This window comes from Oratosquilla oratoria, chromosome 21 (assembly GCF_046742065.1).
Source record: "Oratosquilla oratoria isolate Oo_2021 chromosome 21, ASM4674206v1, whole genome shotgun sequence".
Taxonomy (NCBI): Eukaryota; Metazoa; Arthropoda; class Malacostraca; order Stomatopoda; family Squillidae; genus Oratosquilla; species Oratosquilla oratoria.
Genome location: NC_134797.1, coordinates 20,383,703 through 20,411,014, shown reverse-complemented (window position 1 = coordinate 20,411,014; position 27,312 = coordinate 20,383,703). Strand labels below are relative to the sequence as shown.

At 44.7% G+C, this 27,312-nt stretch overlaps 1 protein-coding gene across 1 annotated transcript in view; it reads right to left on the bottom strand.

The window, feature by feature from the left end:
* The window catches only part of LOC143037030 (uncharacterized), a 73,218-nt gene extending 46,213 nt beyond the window's left edge, over positions 1-27,005 (bottom strand). Inside the window, exon 1 of the mRNA XM_076205135.1 lies at positions 26,379-27,005. The gene's annotated coding sequence lies outside the window, so the exon portion shown is untranslated. The remainder of the gene's footprint in view (positions 1-26,378) is intronic.
* Between the last annotated feature and the right edge of the window lie 307 nt (positions 27,006-27,312).

Genomic DNA, 27,312 nt, shown 5'->3' with positions numbered 1-27,312 from the left:
CGTTTTCCTTGTTTGTCCACTGAGTACGTCTAATTCATTTGCACGCATCATTTTCGTTCTCTCAGATTATCTGTTTCTCTCTTATCTCTTTTAAGACCTTTTGAAATGTTCAAATGTGGGAAAGACATCCTTTCCAAAGTTTGGTACTTTCTCCTTTTTCTTTACTCTCTTGATTTTGGTATTCATCGGTTCACGTTTTTCTTTTATACACCACCCAGTTTTTTTATCATTTACGCCATTTGATTGTATTGCTTAAGTCCAGTTTCTTTCACTGAAATAGTTTCCAAACTCCGTATAATTTCCTCATTCGAAGTCCAATCTTTCTGTGTTTATTTTTTCTTTTCTTTTTTTTCCTCCCTAGTAACGTGACTTATCGGAATGTCGAACGACATGCAACATGTTGCCCAGCAGTGCAACATGAAGAGAAGATCCAACGCTGATGGTCTGACCCTTCCTCGGATCTTCGCTGGCTCTTCATATGTTGATGCAAGGCGTAGCTATACATCATCGCTGATGTCACCTGAAGTTCTCTCCCCCTTCTTCGTTTGATTCATTTCTTCTCCACTCATAGTCAAGGCGCTTAAATCTTTACTTCTTTTCTCTTTGTTTTATTTCCAGTATTTCTTCCATTTCATATGTCGTATCATATGTCGTTTGTCTGAGGCCTTCATGACAAAATATGTGTACATTGTGCTTATGACAACGTTTTTCCTCCTTTTATCGTACAATGAGTGTAATATGACTCCCTATTCCTCGTCCGTCGAGGTATACCCTTAAATCCTTTCTGCTGTATAAGGTCACCCCTCCATCACTCTCCCCTTTCAGCCTTCCTTGTACCTTAGCTCTTCCATTGCCAAATGCGACCTAAATGTCTTGATTTGGCCGTCACTCGCAAGGCGATGTTCTTCAACTGAGGGAAACCTTTGCCAGTCGGAAAGTTAAAACGATCTTGAGTAACCCCTCCATTGCCAAAGGCGACTACATTGGCTGCGACAAGCGATTTCATTCACCGGAGTGAAAACTCCGGTAGTTATCTAATTTTTTTTTTTTTTTGTACATATCATGTTCGCCTTGTTCCACTTGGACATATACCTTTTAAAACCTTGAACAAATTATGTCTTTATCGTTTCTGCATTCAGTCGTTTAATTTACGGTTTCCCTCTTTTTAACGTGATATTTTCCTCCCATTCACTCTTTTTTCTCAGGTTCATCCATTTGTAAATGGTCATGTTCTTCATTCTGTCATTTGTCATCGATTTTTTTTTTTTTTTTTTTCAGTCAATTATGCAAAATTAGTTTTAGAGCTCTAATTTAATTTCTGCTTCTGAGAACTGGTCTGTCCAAATCTTCCGCTTTTGCTGGAGGTCCACGGAAGCCTCCTGGGGGTTCCTCACTCTCAGAGAATAAATAAGAGTAGTGGATCCAGGATCAAAATTGGAGGTGTGGGGGCTAACCTGAATTTTGCAAATGTAGATGACGCTTGGGGGTTGGTGAATTTGGTAAATATGTACAGACGACGCTTTTAAACAGATGAACTCTGTGGCACGAATACGATGTTTTTGAGCATAAATTGAAGTAGATCTTAACCTTACATCCTTAAATATTTACCCTCAATAATGTGTTCAATATCCTTCCAATTATTCTCACCGAAGTATTTTATTAAATTCTGGAAGAAAAAAAAATTCCGCCACTGTATTACTGCTTTATGCCACGTACCGGTGTACACGAGGCAGGTTTCTCGATCTCTGCAATGAAATAATGAAAAAACATTTTCAGCGCGGGGGGGGGGACTGAAACCCCCTTCAGGTCCCCCCCCCCCCCCCGAACCCACCAACAGAGAATAAGACAAGTGTCCGTTTGTGGATGTCAGGCGACTTTCCTCATTGTCGGAAGGACTTACAGCAGGTTAACAAATTTCTTCGGGCAGAGAAAACGGGAAACACTCGACCCTGACGACCTCAGTCGTTTGTCTCTCCTATCTACGCCCCCCCCCCCTCCCCCGCCGTGTCGCTCGCCATCTCTCCTCCGTATCTCTTTCCCGATTTTACCAAGATGAACATTTTCTACATATTTCCTTTCGTCGTCCTTGATACACATCTTCCTTGATCCTTTCTTCCCTCTTTATCGACTTCGCCTCCACGTCCTTGCCTTTCGACTCTGCCATGGGGAACTGAGCGCTCCCTATCCATTCGCTATCCCTAATAGGTTCCAGGTTACCCTCTTCAACCCTTCCCACCACCACCCCAAAATGGTGAGACTGATTCTCGGCTCCCCACGTATTCCAGCCCCCCCTCCCCCCTCGATCCCCGCCCAGCAGCTTCAGATTCTGATCAAATCTTCCCTCCTTTCCAACCACCCCACCTTCCGTTTTCTGTGGTGTGTGTGTGTTTGTGTGTGAGGAGGGGGATTGCACATAGAAAACTGGATTCCTGCCCAGACTTTGACCCTTCCGCGGTTTGCTCCAGGAACTGGATGGACCCATCTTCTCCTGGATGACGCCGTTGACTCCACCCGCCATCAACACTTCCCCCAAACTTCAACCTTGTTCCCCAGCTCTCTCCTCCCACCCACACACCTCCACCTCCACCCGCCCGGTCCTCGCACTGCTTTCTTTCCCGCCTCTGCTTCCCAGACACCCTCTGGCGGTGGGCCGGCCACGTGGGTCCTTCCTGTTCTTGGTGTCATCTTCAGAAAACTCTTCGTCATAATTTTATCTAAGTTAGTTTCCGCCTTCCGACTTGCAGTTATCAAAGGGCAAACTGCTCATCCTAAAATTTCTAGATTGACATCGCCGTTCTTCGCCACACTACCCGTTCAATCCGAAGAAAACTCCTCAGGTCCCGAGGGATCAACATCTATCCCGAGGAATCCGTTCGCGAGAGTCCTCGTCCTCTATCCTCTTGTGGCCAAAGACAGGAGTCCTTCGTCAGCTGAGGGCAAACCCCTTCGCTTCCTCGTCATCCTCCGCGACTGACGTTGTCCTTAACGTGCATCCCGACAACATCAGGCGATTTTGTCATCGTTTTACAATACCCGATCTGATTAGCGCCAAACAATTTCATTCAGCTGAGAGGGTGAGGATGGAGACTCCCTCAGTCTCCATAGAAGTGAAACCGGGCCAGACCATCTTATTTGAATAAGAAGAAAGAAAAAATCCCGAAGGGTTGACGCTCGTCTCGACAGACTCCTCCTCCTCCTCCTCCTTCGAGTGACACCCCACCCCCACCCCCACCCCCTCGGAAGTGGTGTCGCCTTTAGGAATGCGCCCGAATCCTGCAAGTCCTTCACTTCCCCAGTGATTGCTGCAAGGAACCAATGAGAGTTGCTAACGGGAGGCAAGGGCAGGAAATACCAACTTTAAGCGAAAGCAAAGAGAGAGAGAGAGAGTGAGAGAGAGAGAGAGAGAGAGAGAGAGAGAGAGAGAGAGAGAGAGAGAGAGAGAGAGAGAGAGAGAGAGTGAGAGGAAGAGAGAGAGAGAGAAAGAGAGAGAGAGAGAGAGAGAGAGAGAGAGAGTGAGAGAAAGAGAGAGAGTGAGAGAAAGAGAGATAGAGAAAGAGAGAGAATGATATGATAGCCGCCTTCAGAACTATGAAATGAATGGGCAAGGAAAGTTCCTTCGTGTAGGATGGAAGAACAAGCAGAAGCCTCGGAAAAATAAAAAACATCCAAGGTGATTGAAGGACATTAAGCAACACAGTTTTCAGTACTGGTACAATGATTCTTGGAATAACTTGAACAGATAAATAGTCCCGTTTGACGACACACTCGAAATGATGGCAAGTTTAACCGATGGAAGCATAGACACGGGACACTCCCACCACACGCGCCCGCACACACACATACACACACACACACACACACACACACACACACACACACACACACACACACACACACACACACACACACACACACATATACACACACACACACACACACACACACACACACACACACACACACACACACACACACACACACACACACACACACACACATACACACACACACACACACACACACACACACACACACACACACACACACACACACACACACACACACACACACACACACACGACTCGATAGCGCAGTGGTAGCGATCACGGCCGCCACTACGGTGGTCCGGGTTCGAATCACGCCCAGGGCTGAAAATTCAGTATATCTGCGCTGCGAGTCGTTACTCCAACTCTCGTGGGCGGGGAGTTAGGTGTGTGTGTGTGTGCGTGTAAGGTCACAGCATGACCCATAGATCGGTCATATATGAGCTCTGAGCTCTCTTCCGGGAAGGAAATAGCTGTCGATCACGAGTCCAACACGTGATCCAAGACCATGAGTGTAGCCCGTATGCCGTATATTGCAATGAGATAAATAGGTGAAAAGGGTGGAATGGAAAGTGTTGGCGAAGGAAATAGAAGGGAAGGAATGAGACCACAGGGACAAATGCGACTTCAGGATTTGAATTTCATTTCTTCTACATAAACACCGAAAGCGCCATACATTCTGGCTCAGCGAGTCCATAACGCCATTAGGGAATGCTCGTCCTTCGAAGTACTTCCTGACATGACCCACCACTGTTACGCACAACACTACTATGGTATGCGAAGTCTTCCAAGACCTCGATATCCTGCATGGGTAAACTGAGCCCCGCCACTCCCGTCAGCCCCTAAACGCCTGGAGACCTTGGTCTTGCTCCAGGAGACCTGGAGGCCAAGTGGTCTTGCTGACCTGTGAAGCGACGCGATGATCTGCAAACAGAATCTCCTCCAACGACTCCGCAGGAAAAGTATAATTATCAACGAAGAGACCCTAGTGTTGCCAATGGCTGTTACGCAATGACACTGATGCCCGATACCCAGTCTATGCAGATGTCGAGAAATGTTGGGGGCGAGGAAGTAGCCTTGCCTCACTGCTGGAAGAGTCCCCGGACACACCTCATCGACACTTCACACCAGTTTTTTGTCCTGGAGCAGAGGCCAGACATCAGTCCAACAATCCTAGCAGGATTCCCACAGATCCACAGAAGAACCCATAACACAGCACTGAATCAAACGATTTCTTGAGATCACACCCCTGCTGGCCATGTCGGCGTTCGTTCCTCAAGAGGACGGAGCCCTCGGATCCGGTCAGGGGACAGAGCTCATCTAGATTAGCCGCTTACCTATCTGTTGGCACTTTTTTTTTTTCCCTTAAGTTTGGCTGCCAAAAGAGGATCTCATTTGTTCCTGCGCCGCCGCCGCCGCCCCTTCGGCATTGAAGGGGCCAGGGAGGCACCTCGTCCCGATTAATTACCACCCAGGACCACCGGGTGGGACTTTTCCAGCGATTCCCGGTGACAGACTTTCTGCAGTCTATCTCGCTGAATTCAGATTCTTGGATATGACGTCGGGCAAATAGCGAGACACTTGTTCGGAATCTTCATCTCCACTCGGCCCTTGTGTGGCCGAGTGTGCATCATCGGTATATGGTGTATCCGCCAGGCGGTACGTGAACTGAATAATGTGCTTATGTCGATCCCCTCTCTGGTATTGTCCATTGCGTCGTTGGTGGTACAACCAGATGCTCAGGCAAGTCGCAGCAGCAGCAGCAGGACTGCGTTAGTGGCATGAACATCCGCATTCTTCGATTTTTTTTTTTTTCTGCCATCCCAGTTTGCTCTTATCCATTCCCTTCATGACACGTGCAAGACTGGGGAATCTTTCTCACACCGATATGAAAGCGTTTTATCAACACATATATGCATACATACATATATGGACACATATATACATGCATACATATATTTATACACACCACGGCTACAGGTGCGGCACCACAATACCATCAAGCCGATCAGAGCTGGCACCGACCGGTATAAGAAGAGTCCCATACCGACATTTATGGACTTAATCAACAAGAAATAACAATGTTGTACAACACAGCTATTCCTTAGCTTACTGTTTTTTGTTTTTTAATGCTTGTAACAACATCTTTTCACTGTCATAGTTTTATAATGTTATAATCTTGTAGGATGTATATTTTCAGCAGTAATGCTGCTATACCCAATAAATCGATTATTATTATTATTATTATTATTATTATTATTATTATTATTATTATTATTATTATCATTATTATTACACATATATATACACACACACACGTCCATACATGGGCGTATACACAGTATTACCATGATAATTAATAAAGCCCACTTATTCATACATTCCTCGCAAGGCCGCGACCCATTGGATGGCGGCGACGATCCATACTTCGAAGAATACAAGACCATAAGAATGAAGGAGACTGCAGAGACCCTAAGGCACATACTAGGGAGTTCCATGTCCATGACGACCTATCATTCCTATCCCTAAAGTTGACCTTCTCTTAAAACGACCGCTAGTTTCAGCGCTCGCACCTTCATCTTCATCATCGCGCCAATACAAGGCAAAGGTGAAGGAACACCCGGACTCTTAGTCGCACCATGACACGGCTGCAAATGTCACTCGAAATGTGGTCATTAGCTTTGTAGCATGTGCTACGATCAAAATGTAAATATCATTATAATCACGTTCACAAGTTGATTGTGAATATGGCCATTAATGGCTTGGTTAACATTTGTGTACTTCTTTTCTTTGTGGCCACGTGTCGGCAATCTGTTAGCTGGAACATGTCAACCACACAATGACAGAGCCATGTCCTATTCCCTCTGGCAATAACCAGCGATTCTAACCTCGTGGGCATTATCGCGCCGGGGAGATTGTTAAAGAGATTGAACAAAAACAGGAAAAAAAAATGAGGGACAAATCAAAAGTGACCACCACTCTTCTTTAGATGTAAACGAGTCTCCCATCAAAAGAACTCTGCGTGCCTCTGGTCCTCAGGGGTGTTACTAAAGCCCAGCCGTAGAGCGAGGGTTCTCGTGACGCGTCCCCGGGAGTCCCCAGACCATCGAACCGTACCTCCATTAACCTGACACAGAAAACGGAATGGAGATATACTAAGACTAATTAAACATGCAATAGAACCACAATGGATATCAAATGGTTCAAATTGTAATGACTTTATTCATTAGTTCATGGGCATCAAAAACAACGTACAATGTTCTCTCTCTCTCTCTCTCTCTCTCTCTCTCTCTCTCTCTCTCTCTGCAGATTAAGTTGTTTAAGTCCCCTTTCACTGGACATCCAAGTGCCCCCTGGAAACCGCCCCGCGGAACCCAGGCTGAGAACTCTTCCTGCCCAAGAGTATTGGCTGCATAGAACTTGGGGGTGGGTGGAGGGGGGGTCAGTATATGGCATTAATGGCAAAAACTGTATTGGGTGTCAACATGTGTCATACTGCATCCTTCCTTCCTCCCGTGCCCTCGTTTCAGTCAGAGTATTCCATTCAGCTCCATGGCGACACCCCACTCCCTCGGTAGCAATATATCATATATATATATATATATATATATATATATATATATATATATATATATATATATATATATATATATATACATGTTTGTGTGTGTGTGTGTGTGTGTGTGTGTGTGTGTGTGTGTGTGTGTGTGTGTGTGTGTGTGTGTGTGTGTGTGTGTGTGTGTGTGTGTGTGTGTATTCTTAACCAAAATAGTGTTAATCACATTATCATTCTTCAATCTAGATGACCTGAATTTTATGATGCAACGAATAAGCACTGGAAAATGGGATAGCGTTAAAAGGGCCTATGGAAGCGTTGTACCTCGATATATCACTTTAGGTAAATGAAATTAGGCTAAACCTACTGCAAAAAGGGCCTCTGTGTGTGTGTGTGTGTGTGTGTGTGTGTGTGTGTGTGTGTGTGTGTGTGTGTGTGTGTGTGTGTGTGTGTGTGTGTGTGTGTGTGTGTGTGTGTGTGTGTGTGTGTGTGTGTGCGCGCGTGTGTGTTGGGAGGGGGTGGTGGTCCTCCGCGACAGACCCACACGAGGATGGTGTGGTTGGCGCCAGGGAGTCGGGTCTGGCGGGGAAAGACCTGGTGTCCTGGGCGAGGTGAGTAGTCATACAGACCCCTCGAAGTGTTGGTCTGTGTATATCTGACGGAAGAGCGTCACCCCCCCACCCCCCACCCGCCCGTGAGATGTTTTGTAAGCGGTGTGTCCGGGCGGCGAGGTGTCCGGGCGGCGCGGCGGCCGGGGCCCACTTAGGCGGCCAGGAAGCAAATGGGGACCTTCGTCTGGTTACAATATGTGCGTCTGCGTGCCACGCATGTCCTATGAGGCTGGGCGACTTCCATGAGAAGGAGTGGCCATGCTGGGGGGGGAATCGGTGATATTTTGCCACCTCTTAAGAGGCACTGCAGCAGGGAGAGTTCAGATGAAGGAGAGGTGTCGTTAGGGCAGTTGGGGCGAGGGGAAGAACTGTGAGAACTGATCAGGTTGTTCTGGTTGGCCACGGGATGTCACCAATTCCTGAGCCAGGAGGAAGGTGTGCGAATATAGGAGAGCAGCTGTCACTGTCACGAGTGGAAATAAGGTTGAGGTGTTGAACTTGAAAAAGAATATTAGAGAAATGTGGGGAAAGAGAGCAACGCGAGCTCTGCCCAGCCATACAAGGAGGGACGGCACTGCACGGCCTGTAGCCGAGAAAGGGAGAGGAGGAGGAGGCGAGGAAGGAAGGACTGTGGGTGGGGGAGGATGCGGGAGGAGAGGAAAGAGGAGTAGGAGGACCAGGACACTCCAAGAGATGTTTACATGAAGGAGAGACAATGGGGAGGCGCGTTGGCAGACAAGAGCTATTAAGTTTGTGAGAGATGCAATAGTACATTGAATGATTCAGTCACTTGTTGCACATGAATCGCTCTTCTAAGAAAATGCGTTAACCACTTGGTTGGGTCATTTATAGTTAAGTATCGTTAGGCTTTTGTCAAGTCTCCATTTGGTTCCTCAATCCTTTCATCCATTGCCAAGTCTCACGGTTGACGCGTTAACACACAATCAGGGAATCGTTCGTCAGGTAACATCTTGAGGGGCAGCACCTGCCTGATTTCTCATCTCTCATAAATCCATCTATGAACACCTTTAAGCCACGTTCTCCAACTGCAGTACACAGTTATCATGCAAGTTATCAGCAGCGAAAAAGCCTCAAAGTGTGGTCTTTTCCCCTGCTCCATCTCCCGCAATCTCGTTGACCTTTTTTTCCTGCCTTTACCTCTTTCTGGTCATTTTTTGGATCTTCTTCTGTCGCATTTTCATTTCCTTCGCCTTTCCATTGCCGTCTTTTGCGCTAAATCATAGTTTCCACCTCTTTCTTCCACATCTGTTTCTGTAAGTACAATTATTGGGGAAGAAAATGTCTTGGGTGCTCTGCAAGTATGTCGTGTCAGTCAATCTCAAAGGGGGGTTTCGTTTACATGTAATAGTATGAATAGCGTCTGTCTGTGATACTCTTGATAGAAAGTAAAGAAGACTCCGATAATTAATTAATAACTAAATTAAAGTACAGCGTTTATCGCTCGCTCTCTCTCACTCCCTCCGTCTGTCTGTCTGTCTGTCTGTCTTTCTGTCTGCATGTGAGTGACTGCCTGTGACTGTCTATGTCTGTCTGTCTGTCTGTCTGTATGTGACTGTCTGCCTGCCTGTGACTGTTTGTGTCTGTGACTGTCTGTGTCTGTCTGCCCGTCTTTGTATGTGACTGCCTGTCTATGACTATTTGTCTGTGTCTGTCTGTGTCCGTGACTGTCTGTGTGTCTGTGAATGTCTGTGTCTGTCTGTCCGTCTCTGTCTGCCTGTCTCCTTCTGTTTCTCTCTGTCTATCTGTCTGTCCAGTGCTCGATATGTGACCGTGATCTAATGGATGCATACTTCCCTTCCCCCTCCCCCGGCCGCCCCCCGTCCTCTCCTCCTCGAGGCGCCATATTAGTCGGGCCTTCCTTCTGAGCGCCCCCCCCCCCACCCCTCCTTCACTGGGACAACGACAACGACAACGCCGCGGCTCCCATCGTAATCCTACTTGAGGGAGGGTGGAACACTTCTTCTTCTTCTTCTTCTTCCTTCGTGGGGCACAAATTGCTGTGCTGCTACCCGGTCAAAAGCTGCAGCGTTGGGACTCGTATATCAACACTACGATGGGAAGTTTAATCATATATATATATATATATATATATATATATATATATATATATATATATATATATATATATATATATATATATATATATATATATATATATATATATGTACTAGACCACCCGTGCCACGTTGGGTCAAATAAAATTTTAAATGATACGTTGTTAATAAAATGGTCAACAAACTCCCACTCCCAATTCCACTCCCACTCACTGTCATTATCATTCAGGGAGTCCCATGAGACTTGAGCTAGCAGCAACGTTTATAGATATAAACTTTATGATAGATATACTATGTCACTATCACCGTATAATATAAATCACAGAAAATAAGTTTCTATATCAAATTGAGTATAATTTAGAGCTCTTACCTCTATTCAGTAGACGAAGGCAGTGACTTGATTAGTTATAAGAAGCGAAATGCAGAAGATTGTGACGTCATGTCGTCGTTGCTTGAAATACTACGCTTCATATGATTTATACGGTTCGTAATATTTTAATAAAATCATTGTGCCTCATAGATGATAATTCAGGAGATGGCTATACTTTTAGATACTGAATATGATTTTTTAAAATATTAATGGTCAGAAAATATGTAATCGGAAAATTGGAAATTCAAAAATTGGCAAATTGGAAGATTAGCAGTTGTGACGTCACGCGCTCAGCGATGGGGTTCCTTGGGACCCACAAAGCGGATGTCGTGACGTCATGTCTCTTCTTCTGATTGGCTGGTCCTCAGTCGTGACGTCATATATCTTCTTCTGATTTGCTGGTCCTCAGTCATGACGTCATATCTCTTCTTCTTCAGTAGAAGGTTTCAAGCAAGATAATAAACAAGATGATCAGAATTTTATAAGTATATAGGTGTGTGTATGTGTGTGTGTGTGTGCGTGTGTGTGTGTGTGTGTGTGTGTGTGTGTGTGTGTTTGTGTGGTAACTGCTGACGAAGTGTTCTCCAGAGCCCTCACCGAGAAGGGTAATTTGAGCTGTCGATCACGAGTCAAGTACGTAAACCACAGTGAATTGCTCACATGCACACGACTGTACTATGATCTGTGCTATTGTTAAGTTTTCTCTCTATGTACACTTAAAACCCACTATCGGAAAAATAATATCAGGAGTACAAGAAAACTGTATATTTCGACTACTATCTGTAGTCCTCTTCTTCTCTATATGTTTGTATCCCTAGGTAATGGCAATAAACTTTCTTTACTTTACACACACACACACACACACACACACACACACACACACACACACACACACACACACACACATAATCACACACACATAATCACACACACACACACACACACACACACACACACACACACACACACACACACACACACACACACACACACACACACACACACACACACACACACGAGTCCAACACGTGATCCAAGATCATGGTGAATCACACACACACACATGCTGTGGCTGTGCGGGTTTCAACGGTGCTATGTTTTGGAGTTGGGGGGTGATACTAACCCAGCTGGAACTGCTGCCTCAATATATAGTAAATATTGACGCTCCACTTCCACACTTTGTTGTGTAGAGGTTCCTTCAAAATTCACGAAACTGTTTAGCGTTAGCTGGAATAAAAGACGCCACTCTCCCTTGGTCGTTATGATACGTAGTAAAGGTTTAATCGAAGTAAAGTCTTCGAGATATATGATTAACCTTCTGTTGAGGAAAAATATCAACTCAATTAAATCAAATTGCTTGATGCTATCCAGAAGACGGTTCTTTAAAGTCTCAAAACAGTTATAATACGCTCCAAATCTATAATGGTCTCGTGTACTGCAGATATTTAATGATAGCGCCTGCGCCATTTTATCAACAATGATCGTGGCCATTTCGTATCACATATCCTTGACATCCAGGAATTTTTTTTGTTGATATTGAAAGCACGGTTGAAGTCATGATTGTCAGAAACAAAAGCCTCGATAATATTATTATTACCAATAAATATCGACCCTTGGTGTAGGCTGCAACGGCTTTCAAAACGTCGACATTTACTGTCTCCGCTTCGGGACATTTGGCAAAACAGCTCGCTGGAACGCCACACTAGGAAGCCACTGCTTATTCAGGCAACAAAGAGGCGAGCGGGGCAGTTTGACAGGCTCATAAGCTATGCACTATTGACCACAGTAACGATATATCTGAATACAAAAGTGATGATGGAACATACGAATGCTCCTCTTAAGGACCGCAAGTGGCAGTTCATCTTTACGTGTCCGGAAAGAAATCAGTTTGGATTTTGAGTAAATGCTCCAGAGCATGAGCAGCCTACACAAGCGACGAAATTCGAAGTGTGGTGATCATAAGAGCAATGATGTAAACTTGAGGGAAAGAGAAGCGAACTGATGGAAATAAAAATGTATTAGAGGATGCAAGCTTACGAGCTTACTGGTTTATCTTGTGGAACCGAAATGATATGTAGGAGCTTGGATGATTATAAAAGTCTTCCCCTTGGATCCAAACGGAATGCTAAATCCATTCAATAACATGTGTGAGAACTACTAATAGCGGACGAAGTTTTTCCAAGGAACGATGACATCAAGGACGCTAAAGGGAAACTGATACAAGGCTGACTGACACTTGAAATTGTGGTCAAGGGACCAGATGAGCCACGAGTCACGTCATTCTGGCACGATGTAAAGGAAACAATAACGATAACGGAGAGAAGAGATCAAGTGTGACGGGCCTGTAGGGGCTAGAAGGAAGGTGGGGGCGAATCAGAAGAGGGGGGGAGTGGAGTTAGGTACAACAACAAGTAGCATAATCGAAAGTGCAAACCAGATTGATCCCTTTCGATGCAAGAAGGGCTGATGATGAAAAGGGTCGCCGGCCCGGAGAATGGGGGACGAGAGCAAAGATCGTGTGTGAGAAGTTGGTAGAGTTATTTGTTCCAACCACCAAACCATCAGCGTGTACCTGGACAGTGCGAGTACCAGTTCAGAAACCTGTGGAACCCCACGAGCTAATTCCCTCCAATCTAACATCCTATCTTTCACAACTATCCTCGTGAGTCTGTTTCTAGAAAAAAAAAAAAAAAAAAATGTTTCTGGAGGGTCCCGTTGAGACCTATATATTCAAATATTCATATTGATATATATATTTTGGTAGCCTATCAAAGTATTTCTCTAAGTCCAAGTAGACACAACCCATCCATCAGTCTTTCTTGTAGCACATAGCCATTCTTGAATGAAATGTGAAGAAATCAAAGACACGTGGGCTTCCTCTTCTGAAGCCGTCAGACGCCGCCGGGGGTTTCCTTGCATCGAAGGTCTCTAGCAGTTTGGATACTGACCGCACTTCCGCTCTCATTTCAGTTCACACAAAATCACTAGTTATTCCTTCAGGGTAATTTTCTTGGGCAAATATCGATTGGAGGTATTATTTCAAGATGCGCTTCTTGCCTCTTTGTAGATTATTTCATCGAATCTCAGATTGGCAATCCCTTTCCTGTCGCCTTTACAGTCATCAACTATGCCTTTTTATTTTATTTTATTGTTCTTTTTAATCTTGAGTAAATATTTTTTGTTTTCTTGTAATCTTCATTTATGATACTAGTCCTTCATTTTTTTCCGCCTTTGCCAAGGCCTCACTCTCCTTTTTTTCTGTTAAAAAAAAATCTCTTTCTTGTCTCACTAACCCTTGACAATTTTTTCCAAAACAGAGTTGTAGATTCTTAGAAAGATAATTCATTGTTCTCCATTTCTTTTGTTTTTTATTGTCAATTCCCTCCAATGTTCTTCTTCAGAGAACTTCCTCAAACGCAAAGGTTTTCCAAAATTGTATCTATCTTTTCTCCCGCAATTCTTATCGCTACGTCATCACTTTTCCCCCGGGACAAACGCACTTTGAATAATTAATCAATGACATTGGCTTCTCCTATGCATGACCTTGCCGTGACTTCAACTGCCCATTGCAATTTCCAGTCCGCCTAAATTCCCCTCTTTCAGATGAGTCAGCCAGCAGGATTATTTTTGTCGCTTTGTCCAATCCCTTCACCGACAGTCCTATGTGAGGGGTTATGTCCATTGACATTCCTCGACACTCGCCTTCCTTCGTCCTTGTCTTGTGTTGGACCGGGGACACGTCCTACCTCAAGGTCTCTTCCCTCCTTCCCCTTGGTGGTTGTCGTCCTCAGAATCGTCGTCTCAGCCCCTAAAACCCTTACCCCAAGTATCACTTCATTCACTCTTATGCCGTTCTGTTCACTCTCACCACTTCACCTCCCCTTCTTATGTCTTTCCCGTCTTCCCCCATTAAGTCTGTGTTCATTTCCCAATTGGATATTGATATCACTGGGTAGTTTGATATTGACAAACCACATTATATCTGGTTTATTTGCCAACAAATAATCGATTATTTTTAACCTGACCGATACCAAACGTTTGCATATGCAACTCTTAACTTCTTTAGGGTGTTTCTTAAATTGAATTTATCTTCTCTTCTATCTTTCGATGCCATTACATCAGTTTCTGGTCAGAACCTTGAAACAAAACAAAAAAAAAATGTCGCTTTTCTTTTTTCTCCCCGACTTCATTTACTAACTGTCGTATTACCGTTTTCCTTTTCCCCCGTCGCATTTTCCCTTACCCAAATCAAATTGCAATTGTTTCCTTCTCTGCTTCTTTTTCTACTGTGGATTATGCGTTTCAGTCGTTTCTCAAAATTTTCTGTCCTGTGTTCTTCGTTCCTTCCTCAGACTTTTTTTTTTTTTTTTTTTTTTAACTACTACTACTACTGGCTGATCGGATTTGGACGTCGTTACTTGCGGCGAAGGTCGAGGGGATGGTGGTTCGAACCCTACCACCGGCGAAGTTGAACCCAAGGGTATGGTTCATTAAATACCCCGCTACAAAGTCCTCTGTAAGGGACATCGTCCTAGTCTCCCGATAAGGGCGATTTTGTGACGCTAAACCACCATCATCATCATCATCATCATCATCATCATGACCATCATCATATTTCTAACAAATAATGCCCCCCCTCCCTCCCTCCCTCCCTTTTACCTTTTCAGTATATTCAATAATTTTTCACGTTTTCCTGGATTTTTTTCTAATTTGGTCTTAGTATCTTTAATATTAATTGTATCTTCTCATATAACCTTATCCTCTTGCAGCCTTTTCTTTTCTGCTCCAAGGTTGCCAGTTTCAATTTTCCGTTCATCGTTACGGGCAATTATCTAATTTAGCAAACATCCTAGATATTTTATTTTCGATTCCTGACCAGAATATTGATCTCTTAGGAGGTTTAAATTGATCGCATACTTTTGCTGGCTTGGGATATAGACTATCGATTTCATCTCTTCCTCTTCTTCTTCTTTCTTCCCACCTTTTCCTTGTCGCTCCCATTTTCCTCGTGCACCGCCGCGACACTTTCGTCAGTCCTTCTTATCACTCAGAACACTCAAAATCTCTAGTGGATCTCACCTTAAATAGATCGACGCATCGCAAATTGTTTTTTTTTTTTTTTTTTTTTTTTTTTTTTTTTTGCAAATGTTTCACTTTTATGTGTTTGAATTTTAAACTAAGAGCTGTATCACATCTAGAACTGTGTCTGCTAGCTATCGCCATGACGGGACCCCACCCCCCCATATATAGTTACTTAGCAGTCATTTTAATACACCTAATACTATCCGACGACGACGACGAAACGTGGTTCTTCTTCAGGACGCCACGACGCTAAAAAATAGGTTTTAAAAAATCGTCGAAAGCACGTGGAAAAATAATTCATGTGTGTACAATACACTGCTGAGCTAAGATTTTCGTACGGCTTCATTTACTATTTTTGATTAATTTTTCAAAAAATTATCTTGAGCGACAAACTACCTCCACGACGACGATCCTTCGGTGTGAGTCATCACAGTCATAGACCACGTGTTGGTCTTGTGATCGACACCTATTGTTCGTCGGGGTGAGAGCACAGAGCTCGTTTTTAGACCCATCTATGGGCAGTTGGGACCTCACACACACACACACACACACACACACACACACACACACACACACACACACACACACACACACACACACACACACACACACGCACGCACTCACACAACACACGCACGCACTCACACACACAAACACTCACACACAAACACATAAACACACAAACACACACACGCACACATAAACACACACACACACACACACACAAACACAGAAACACACACACACACACACAAACACACACACACAAACACACACACACAAACACACAAACACACACACACACACGCACGCACAAACACAAACACACACACGCACACATAAACACACACACACACACACACACACACAAACACATAAACACACACACACACACACAAACACACACACACAAACACACGCACATAAACACACACACACAAACACACACACACACAAACACAAACACACACACACAAACGCACATACACACACACACAAACGCAAACGCACACACACACACAAACACACACACACACAAACGCACGCACACACACAAACACACATACAACCACACCCAAACACAAACACACACACAAGCACACACAAACACACACATACACACACACACACAAACACACACACACACAAACACACACACACACAAACACACACAAACAAACACACACACAAACACACACACACACACACACAAACAAACACACACACAAACACACACACAAACACACACACAAACACACACACACAAACGCACACACAAACACACACACAAACGCACACACACAAACACACACACACAAACGCGCACACACACACACACAAACACACACACAAACACACATACACACACACACAAACACACATACACACACACACACGCACACGCGCACACACACACAAACACACACATACAAACACACATACACACACGCACACGCGCACACGCACACACGCACACACACACCATCCCCTTGATTAATGGGGTAGTATTGGCGTGTATACACACACACACAAGTGTGCGTGTGTATGTGTGTTTACCTAAATGTATTTAACCTAATTGTAATTGTGAGATTCTGTTTCTTATTACCCAATTGTGTGTGTGTGTGTGTGTGTGTGTGTGTGTGTGTGTGTGTGTGTGTGTGTGTGTGTGTGTGTGTGTGTGTGTGTGTGTGTGTGTGTGCATGTGTGTGCGTGTGTGTGTGTGTGCATGTGTGTGCGTGTGTGTGTGTGTGCGTGTATGTATGTGTGTGTGTGTGTGTGTGTGCGTGCGTGTATGTGTGTGTGTGTGTGTGTGTGTGTGTGTGTGTGTGTGTGTGTGTGTGTGTGTGCGTGCGTGTGTGCATGTGAGTGCGTGTGTGTGTGTGTGTGCGTGTATGTGTGTGTGTGTGTGCGCGCGTGTGCGTGCGCGTGTGTGTACGTGTGTGTTCCTCTTACATTTGGTCCTTTACGATTCGTTTAGATTGGAACTGTTCCCACAGACACTCTGCCCCCCTCTCGGCATGCAACGCCAAGGTTAATTGGAAACATTATGCAGGCTTTGATAAAGCCCTGGCGGTATATAGCCCAATTAGGGAATGGATCATTGCGTGTGACCAAAGGAGGAGGATCGAAGTCGGCCGTAATGGCATTGGGAGGTCGGCCCGTCCTCCTCCTCTTCCTCCTCCTCCTCCTCCTCCTTCTAGCACAGGAGTTCCCAAACTGTGTGCGGGTCATGACCCCTAGACGGCTCATGAGCCACACAGACCCGCGTATTGATTTACTTCTTTAAAAAAAGCAAATACATCCTTCTCATTTGAATATATTATCAGATCGATCCTTGTTGATAAACACTGATAAACAATAATATATATGTGATATATATATATATATATATATATATATATATATATATATATATATATATATATTTCTGTTATTTCCCTCTCTGCTGTGATTAATAAAGTTTAAAGTAATGTATCTGCGATTATTCAGAATGAGTACGTTTTCAGAAGGTCTATCAAGGGGAGGGGGTTTGGTAATATTGCAAGGGGTCACGTATTTGAAAAGTTAAGGGAAGATTACCAGGACCCACCGACCGGCCCGCAGGCAGGCAGGCAGGGAGCGAAGTCGACGTGATGGGAACGTTCTTCTTTCCGCTTTTTCCAGGCCCCTTCCGATTGCTCGACCACCTCTCCTCCTGCTTGGGGCAGTGGGTAGGTCCTCTGCCTCCTTTTGTGGTGGTGGACATGAGTGGTGGCGGATCCAGGATCAAAATTTGGAGAGCGGGGAGGCGGCTAACCTGAATTTTGTAAATGCAGATGACGCTTTGGGGGTGGGGGGGAATAACCTGAATTTTGTAAATACAGATGACGCATTATAAAGAGAGGTACTCTGGAGCACAAATACGACTACTTTGAACATATATTGAAGTATATCTTCTCACTTTATTTAGTTTCTTTCAAAATATTGGGCAAAAGTAATGCTTAGTCTTACATTTTTCTTAAAGATTTACCCTCAATAATGTGTTGAATATACTTCAAATTATTCTCACTGAAGTGTTCTATCAAACGCTGTGGAAAAAAAACCTGCCACTGTATTACTGCTTTCTGCCACGCACCGGTGTACACGACCCGAGGCAGCTTTTTCAACCTCTGCAACGAGGTCATGATATTTTTTTTTGGGGGGGGGCTTCAGACCCCTCAGCGCCGCCACCCCTGGATTTGGTAGACCAGTGCTGCATTTCAGTGTAGTAGAGTGCTGATGGCGCCCATTTCAGACAACAGTACATTGACAGCCATCCCAACACGCCCAGAATTCCAGAAAGGCGGTGGGTGCCGTCTGGTGGTCCTGCGCCCTTGGAGGGCGCAGACATGAATTTAGATTTTGGTTTTGAGCAGTTTTTTTTTTCTGACACGTTATGACAAAGTAGACACGGCGGATTCTTTCGCAAACTCAACTCAACCCCTCCCTTGCCACCTTCCTTAATTCTGGCTTCCGGCAAGCCCTTCTTGTCTGGTCTTGGTAGACATCGCTTTCATTATCAGTTAAAAAGAAAACGGGAACTCGACTTCACCCGCCACACCATTCCAGTATGTGACCTGCCAACCATCCCATTCCTTCCGTGCCTGTCTGACCGTCTTATGCACTCTTTTTAGGCTTCGCCAGCACCTGTCTGTTGGACCTGCGCGTCGTCTGTCGTTCCTGTCTCGTTGCAGCTCAAGAGCTGACTGTAGTGAGCGTTGAAACTATCGCTTGTTAGAGAAGGTTAGGCAACTTTATGGATGGGAATGACAGGTGGTCATGGACATGGAATTCCCTAGTGTATGCCTTACGGTCTCATGCAGTCTCCTTCATTCTTACGTTCCAGTGCCCAGCGTGGACACCCCAGTTTCATGTGCTGCAGTCAAGGCTACACCTGTCCTCAGCGAGTGTGTAGGCGCCTCTTGGTGTAATCCTCTCCTCGTTTTCTCCCCCCAGCGAACCCCTCCGAGTCCTTAAAGGAGCCGCCCCTCAGCCGAATAGACCGCCTGGCTAGACAACAACAAGTGTACAAATTGAGTAAGCGAGGTACTCAAAAGGATCGACCGAGATGGCCCCCTGCGAAGTCGCCTCTCAGAGTTGTTCTTCTTGAGGGGCCCGTCGCCCTTCAGTGAATGAATAAGATCGCCGCCTGGTAGCCGGGCAGCAGCAGCAGCAGCAGCAGCAGAATCAACCTGCAAGTGGACGAGGGGCACCCGAGGGGCTAAGCCCCATTGATTAGATCTTTAGTTAGCTACTCCAATTGGCCGTTCATGGCCTAACGACTCCACCCAAGTGATCAACGGGAGTTACTACTCCGTGCAGGGGAGCCCAACACGACGCTCAACCTCTTTTAATTTAATTCCGGCTGCCTGCCGCCAGGCGATTTCATTCATGTGTACGTGACTCCTCGAGGTCGTCTTCATTTGGGGCAAAACAAAAATGATCGTTTTCGTGTGGGAACCCTTGCATATCTAAAATGACGTCTATGCAGTCACTGTACACCATTACACCGTCTGTAATATTCTCTTTGGACCCACAAGGTTTCATTATGCTTCTTCTGTCTCTTCAGCTTTGTGTGTGTGTGTGTGTGTGTGTGTGTGTGTGTGTGTGTGTGTGTGTGTGTGTGTGTGTGTGTGTGTGTGTGTGTGTGTGTGTGTGTGTGTGTGTGTGTGTGTGTGTGTGTGTGTGTGTGTGTGTGTGTGTGTGTGTGTGTGTGTGTGTGTGTGTGTGTGTGTGTGTGTGTGTGTGTGTGTGTGTGTGTGTGTGTGTGTGATTCCCCCAACTCCTCGAAAGTTGGGGAACACACACACACAAATCCACATAAGATAAGTTCTCACTTTGACCGACAGGTTGACTAATAGGGTTCGCTTCGGTGCGGCAAGATCCGTGTCTCAAACGCTGCTCTCGAAAATTGCCGTTCGCGATTGGAATCGATCGCAAGACCCAGGTGCTTGATCGGGCACGAATAGGCGTGGCCCAGATGCTCTCGGGAGGACGCTTTCAACCAATCCCTCGTCAGTGGAAACACATCACGGACTACAGTTCATTTAACTTGTTGATCTCATCACCATCGTACCCCGCCGCCCCCCTCCAGGGACCTTCCTATGGAGAGTTCAACAAATATCCTCAACTCTGCTCTTCTTTTCCCAGCTGACTTCGAGAAGCGTCGCGTTGCTCCGTCTACCTTGTTGCCAAAAGTATTCGAGTGTATTCCTCTGATTTCCGCTCCTTGGAAACCCATCTCCTTTCATCTAACTCTACTTTCCCCCATCCATACTCTCGAAAGTCAAGTGTACTTTCCGTTCCTCGAGCTTATGGTTCAATGAGCGCTTGTGGGACACAGTGGTTCACAAATAGGGCCATAAATCGAAAACTAGTGATAGTGGATGCACTAGGATTACCATCACTAGTGGTGGGATTTCTAGGAGGCTGAGGGACAGCAATACATAAGGACGTGGTACCTAAGGGTGAGAGCCCTTGATCTACCGTCTCCATGGCTCATTGCTGTACCAAAACGGAGTTCGTGGAAGGTATAATTTTGGTTGACTTTCTTTGTTTCTCAGTTCCATCGTTTCTTTGTTAGCAAGATCATGTTGAAAGGGCTTAATCAGATGTAATGATAAGCTCAGGAAGAACGGTCAGTGGCCCCACTGTCAGCCTATGGGATCCCGGTCAAGGCCGTACCAGGCAGAAAACGGCAGGGAAAGGGTTAATCTAATCATCTTCCAGTTTTCATTTTTTTCCTTAACTTTCCTGGCATTCACACTAAGAAGAGTTACACAGTCTTGATCAACCCTGCCCGCGTGAACCAGCTGGTCGCAAAAGCGACTCTCCCGATCGATCATCTATGAGGATCATCATTTCCTCAAGGCAACTCCTCACTGTCCCCGAATATCCTTAAGGTTTCTCCCTAACGCCCCCTTCAAGCTACGAGGGTTCATAACATGTTTGGACTTCAAAAGTTCTTCATCAACCAGTTATATCAATAATCATTACTCCGCCCATATTTGGAATATGCTGATGCCGTGGAGTCGCCGAATCTTATTAGGACACTAACAAATCAGAGCGGCGAGCCACAAAATGGACACCAATTGTAGGAAACAAATCACTAGAGAACGTCTAATACATACCAACCCATCAAAAAAAGAGTAACATGATACAGATCTTTAAGATTCTACAACAAATTGATAATATTAGAATTGGTTAACTTTAGCATTAGGTGTAAAATAAGAGCCTTCAAACTGTCAGAACGTAGATGAAAACAATCTCGCCACCAGCGGAGTCAATGAACGAAATAGACTTCAAAGAGAGATGATGGACGGTAGTAAGTACAACACTTCGAAGTTTTAAGATTCACCTCATTTGCTGCCAAGTCTGCAGGTCATTTTGTTTACTTCTTTCTTTGTTTGCTTGTTTATGTGTTTGTTAGTTCTATTTATTCATTTATTTATCCATCTATTCATTTACTTACTTTTTTATTTCTTGATTAATCTATTTGTATATTTATACGCTTATTTATTCATTTATTCTGCATCCGACCTCGTTGAGCATCGTAGGGTCTTTTGTCGGCACTTTTGCTTCGCCTTTCCAAATCGGTGCAACCAACCTGTTGCATCTTCGCCAAAAAGAAACCCATACGAGGAGTCGCCCTTTGGCAGGGCAATCATCATCACCATCACCATACCCTCGTCACTCCGGCCAAGGTCCTTCCCATCTGCGAAATGAAATCCCCCGCCGTCGTCAGCGTTCCCAAGAACTGTGCTTCCGTGCGGCCTCTGGCTCCCTCTTCATATATTCTCTTCTTCTTCTTCCTTCCAGCTGGCATCATGCCAACATGTCAGGCCCACCAGTGGCTTTGGCAGCTGGAGCATTCCCCTCAGGTCAATAGAATCTCCGGGTGCCAAGCTAGACAGAAGGACAAGTCGTCGATGAAGTTCAACGGGTATTTGAGATCGCTCTAACCCTTTCCTCCACCAGTGGAACTTTCAACGACTGATTAAAATCACCTGGCGGCAGCCAAAGGAGATGTATTTGCCGTCAGTAGCAGTGAAAAAAATGGGTTAACGGTCCATTCATTATCTCTCTTTAGCCACCAACTGTCAGCCAGCCTGCCTGCAAACTGACAACTTGGGCTATTTTTACAATGTTCTCCTCCTCCTCCTCCTTTCTGACACCTTTCCTTCTCAATCGACGATGCTTCACCTCTTTTCTTCTTCTCCTTCCCCTTATCATCATTCGCACCACGCTTTCCCAAAAAGGGAAACCCATCTCGTCCCTGACACCCACAAGGGCGGTAAGAAAGAAATCACATCTATCGACTGAATTTATATATATATATACACGTATATATATATATATATATATATATATATATTTATATATATATATATATACATATATATGTATATATGTATATATATATATGTATATACATATATACATATATATGTATACATATATATATATATACATATATATGCATATATATATATACATATATATGTATATATATCTATCTATATATATATATATCTATATATATATATATACATATATATGTATATATATATACAAATATACATATATATATACATATGTATGTATATATATATACATATATATATACATATATACATATATATGTATATATATATATTCATATATATATACATATATACATATATATATACAAATATATATATATACATATATATATATATATATATATATATATATATATATATATATATATATATATATGTACATAAAAAAATACACACATATATGTGTATATATATATATACACACACAATATATACATGTGTGTGTGTGTGTGTGTGTGTGTGTGTGTGTGTGTGTGTGTGTGTGTGTGTGTGTGTGTGTGTGTGTGTGTGTGTGTGTGTGTGTGTGTGTGTGTGTGTGCGTGTGTGTGTTAGTGTGCGTGCTTGTATATATATCGTAATGATGCAATACATCCCATAGCCTGGAAAGGCCTTATTGGCAAATAGGAAATATATTTTAACATTTGAGGTAACTAAAATGGTAAATCTCCCCCCCCCCCCCACAGACACACAGAGACATCTCTGAGATCGGTGGCCTCGCACCCACAGACGGACGGAGGTGCTTATGGACTCCTGTTCTCGACAACGCCATCGAGTCCCATCCGAAGAGTACTTGCCTCAGCCACCTGTTGTTAGCGTCGTGGTCTTATCACCCTCTCTGGCTGCTGGATCGAGCACCGTTAAAAGAGGTCTTCAAGTGGGTCAAAAGCTTTAACAAGGGTGACGCAGACAAGGTCATCATATTAAGACAACGGGAAAGGACTCGCACTAATGGATTGAAATTGAACAAATTTAGATTTAAGACGGAAATATGCAAGAAGTGGTTTTAGTAATAGGGTGGTCAACAAATAGAATAGACTTAGTAACCATGTAGTAGTGACCGCTGAAACTATCATTTGTTTTATTAAAAGGTTAGACAACTCAATGGATGGGGATGACAGGTGGTCATGGACATGGAACTGCCTAGTGTAGGCTGTATGGTCTCTTCCAGTTTCCTTCATTTTTATTTCCTTATGTAAAATACGTAAGAAAATTTCTATAGATCTATTATTCGATTTTTCTGTCTGTTTAGATAATCACAGGCAAATGTGCTCATTTCGTTTGAAGAAGACGGCAAAGGTAGATAGCAGAATAAGCCACAAAAGTCTTCCATTTGACTTCAAATTAATACATATGTATTAGGCAAGAGCCCCGAAAATCCTGTTCCATTTAAGGAACATCGGTGGGATCGATGTTACTTAAGGCCTCCGTCAGAAGGCGAGACACTGACAGATGGCTCCCGTCAGTTCCTCCGTTATCAGGATGTATGAACTGGCTGACCATATAATCAGAGCTTTTCTAATGGTTGTGCCACTTACAGGATCTGATCGTTTCGATATCTGCTGTACAGAAACGAGGTCCCTCGACACAGACCACATTTTGTCGACATTAAGGGCCATATTTGTTGACATTAATGATACTGTTGATGGATTCATCATCGACAACTATGAATTCTCCCTTGGTTTTAACAAGATCATCCGAAGAAATGTCTAGGTGTCTTCCTAGGTTGATTGGCATCAAGCTAATACGGTCAATATCAATTTAATTACCTCAGTATTGCCATTAAATATTCATGGTATATAATCCAAGAACGCAATTAGCAAATAACAGTCTTGGCTCTCCGCCGCGACAAATGATCTTATTCTTTCATTCGCGAGTGCCCTCTTTTCCTCCAGGCCAGGGGACATTCCACGGTTCGAAGCGGCGAAAGACCTGTTGCCTTCTCCTCGACCGCTTATGCGTGCTCCCAGGTGCCCCGATCTTCTTCCAGGCGCTTCCTGCTTCGTGTACCGAGAAAACTCCCAAGACATCGTCAGTGGCTACGGTGCTGGAATAGCACTTGTCAAATGAGGAATTCTCCTCCTCCTTCTTTTTCCTTCTTGCTCCTCTTCTTCATCCCAATCTCGACCAGCTGGCAAAGGCGACTATCTCTCCTCCCATTTTTTTTTTTTTTTTCTTAGAACGGAGAGGGAAGAGTATCGCTGACAGATTAAGCTGGGGCCAGTGACAAAACCCTTCAGCTCTTCGGTAGCGACCTCCGACGACACCTGTTTTTTGTTCTATAAATAAGGGATCGGAGGATGGGGGCGGGGGAGGAGGTATTCAAGAGATTGTACCATAAACAAGCCTTCGTCTTTACATGCTGGAGGTTCCCGACAACTGAACAGAATCCCCGTTACTAGAGCTAGAAAACCCATCCCCATGACCATGAAGAAGTGCAACTGACTCTAACGAGGAATTTGGGAGGAAATGCAGTTAGTTGTTTCACAGGATTTCCAGACAGTCCGTTCATCTGAAGGAGGCGGTAACGGGGGGGACAAATCCGTCGTGGCTCCTTTTCAGATTCTTACAGCTCGTGAAGGTTGCGGAAATAGGTTTTTTGGCACTTTGTGTCAAAAGTGTTGCAAATAACATATATCTGAACATTTTTTCCACCAGTGACAGGTAGCCTTAGTGAAACCACGAGGCTCCGTCTGTCCACTTGGGACGAACTGCTACGACAGTTTCTGCGTCTTTGTAACCCAATGCCACAAATCATGAAGCGTTCACGAACTTGATTACTCAACTGTACATCCCTAAGCTTACAGGCTCTTTTGTTCACCTATTACTATCATCATTATCATCATTGTCATTTTTATTATCATTGCTGTCACTCATATTGTTATTGTTATCGATATTATTAAACATTGTTATTACAGGGTTTGAATTCACTGAGGTGTAGGATGTTTTCCGAACTTCATTACATCGCGAAACTGAAGCCTGACCCAATGGACGGACAGGCGGCACCTTAATTCACACACTCTAGAAAAACGTAGGATGCAGGATGATCTAATAGGGGTGTTCAAATGGATCAAGGGCTTTAACAAGGGTGATACAGACAAGGTCATCATATGAAGACAACAGGGCAGGACTCGCAGTAATGGATTTCAAGTGGACAAATTTAGATTTAAGAAGGAAATGGGCAAGAACTGGTTTACCAATAGTTTGGTCAACGAATGGAATAGACTTAGTAACCATGTAGTTAGTGAGCGCTGAAAATATTGGTTGTTTTAAGAGAAGGTCCGATAATTTTATGGATGGGGATAACAGGTGGTCATGGACATGGAGCTGCCTAGTGTAGGCCTTAGGGTCTCTTGCAGTCTCCTTCATTCTTACGTTCTTGTGAATGATGAGGCCGAGAGACGCGATGGCGAATTGAGCTGTTAGCGTGTGCACCAACTGATCCGCCTCTGACTCGTACCTGGTAAGGGTGTCGTGGCGGCCCTGCCCGAGTCCCGGGAGAATTCGTCACAGGTGTGGGAGGCGACTAAGCCCAGCCAGGAGGAGGCAGGAGGAAGCACTCGACGACGACGACCACAACGACGTCCCTGGAGGAGGAGGCCTGAAGAAGAAGCGCCGGGGGAGAGCAGCGCACCATTTCAGGTCGTCTCCGTAAGGCAGACTACTGAGCGACAGTCTGCGATTCTCACTTATTATTATCAACACTGTGCACGGAACGGGTCGGTTATTCAGTTACGACGAAATGCACATCATCTCTCTTTTTCATTAAAATTGTTTTAACACGAGATTTTTATCTTCGCGACTCTTGCCAAGCAGTTGTTCGCGTTTGAACCAACTTTTCTGCCGGAGGGAACTGTGAGAGACAACGACAAAAACAAATAGAATAAAAATAAAAAGGGGATTGGATGGGGTGGGGAATCTTGGTCACTACGCACACTGACGAGCGATGGACTTGCTGGTCCCGGAGTGTAGGAGGTCCTGGTCCACTCACTGCTTACTACCTCTAGGCTCGAGGCAGTCGTATACCACACTGAGCGAGCTCTCAGAGTCCCGCGCGCGCGCCGCGCAGGCCCTTCTTGGCTCGCAGAGCCGCTCCCTCGCGGACAGACCCACCAACCAGCCACCCCCCCCCCCCGCCCTCCACCTCTTCCGCAATATCGCCGTTTGACCTGTTAACTTCTTCCTTTCCCTCCTGTAAACGACCCCTCTTCCAAACCTGCTTGCTGAAGCACCTCACGCCCACCTGTTCCCTGTCGACGGCAATCTGCTGACACTGACCACTCCGGCCCACCCAGCTCCCCCCCCCCCCCCACGGCCCGCCCTCGCCATCCACTTGGACAGCAGCACCTGTCAACATCTCGTCCCTGGTTTTGCATACCGGGTCCTACAGCCGG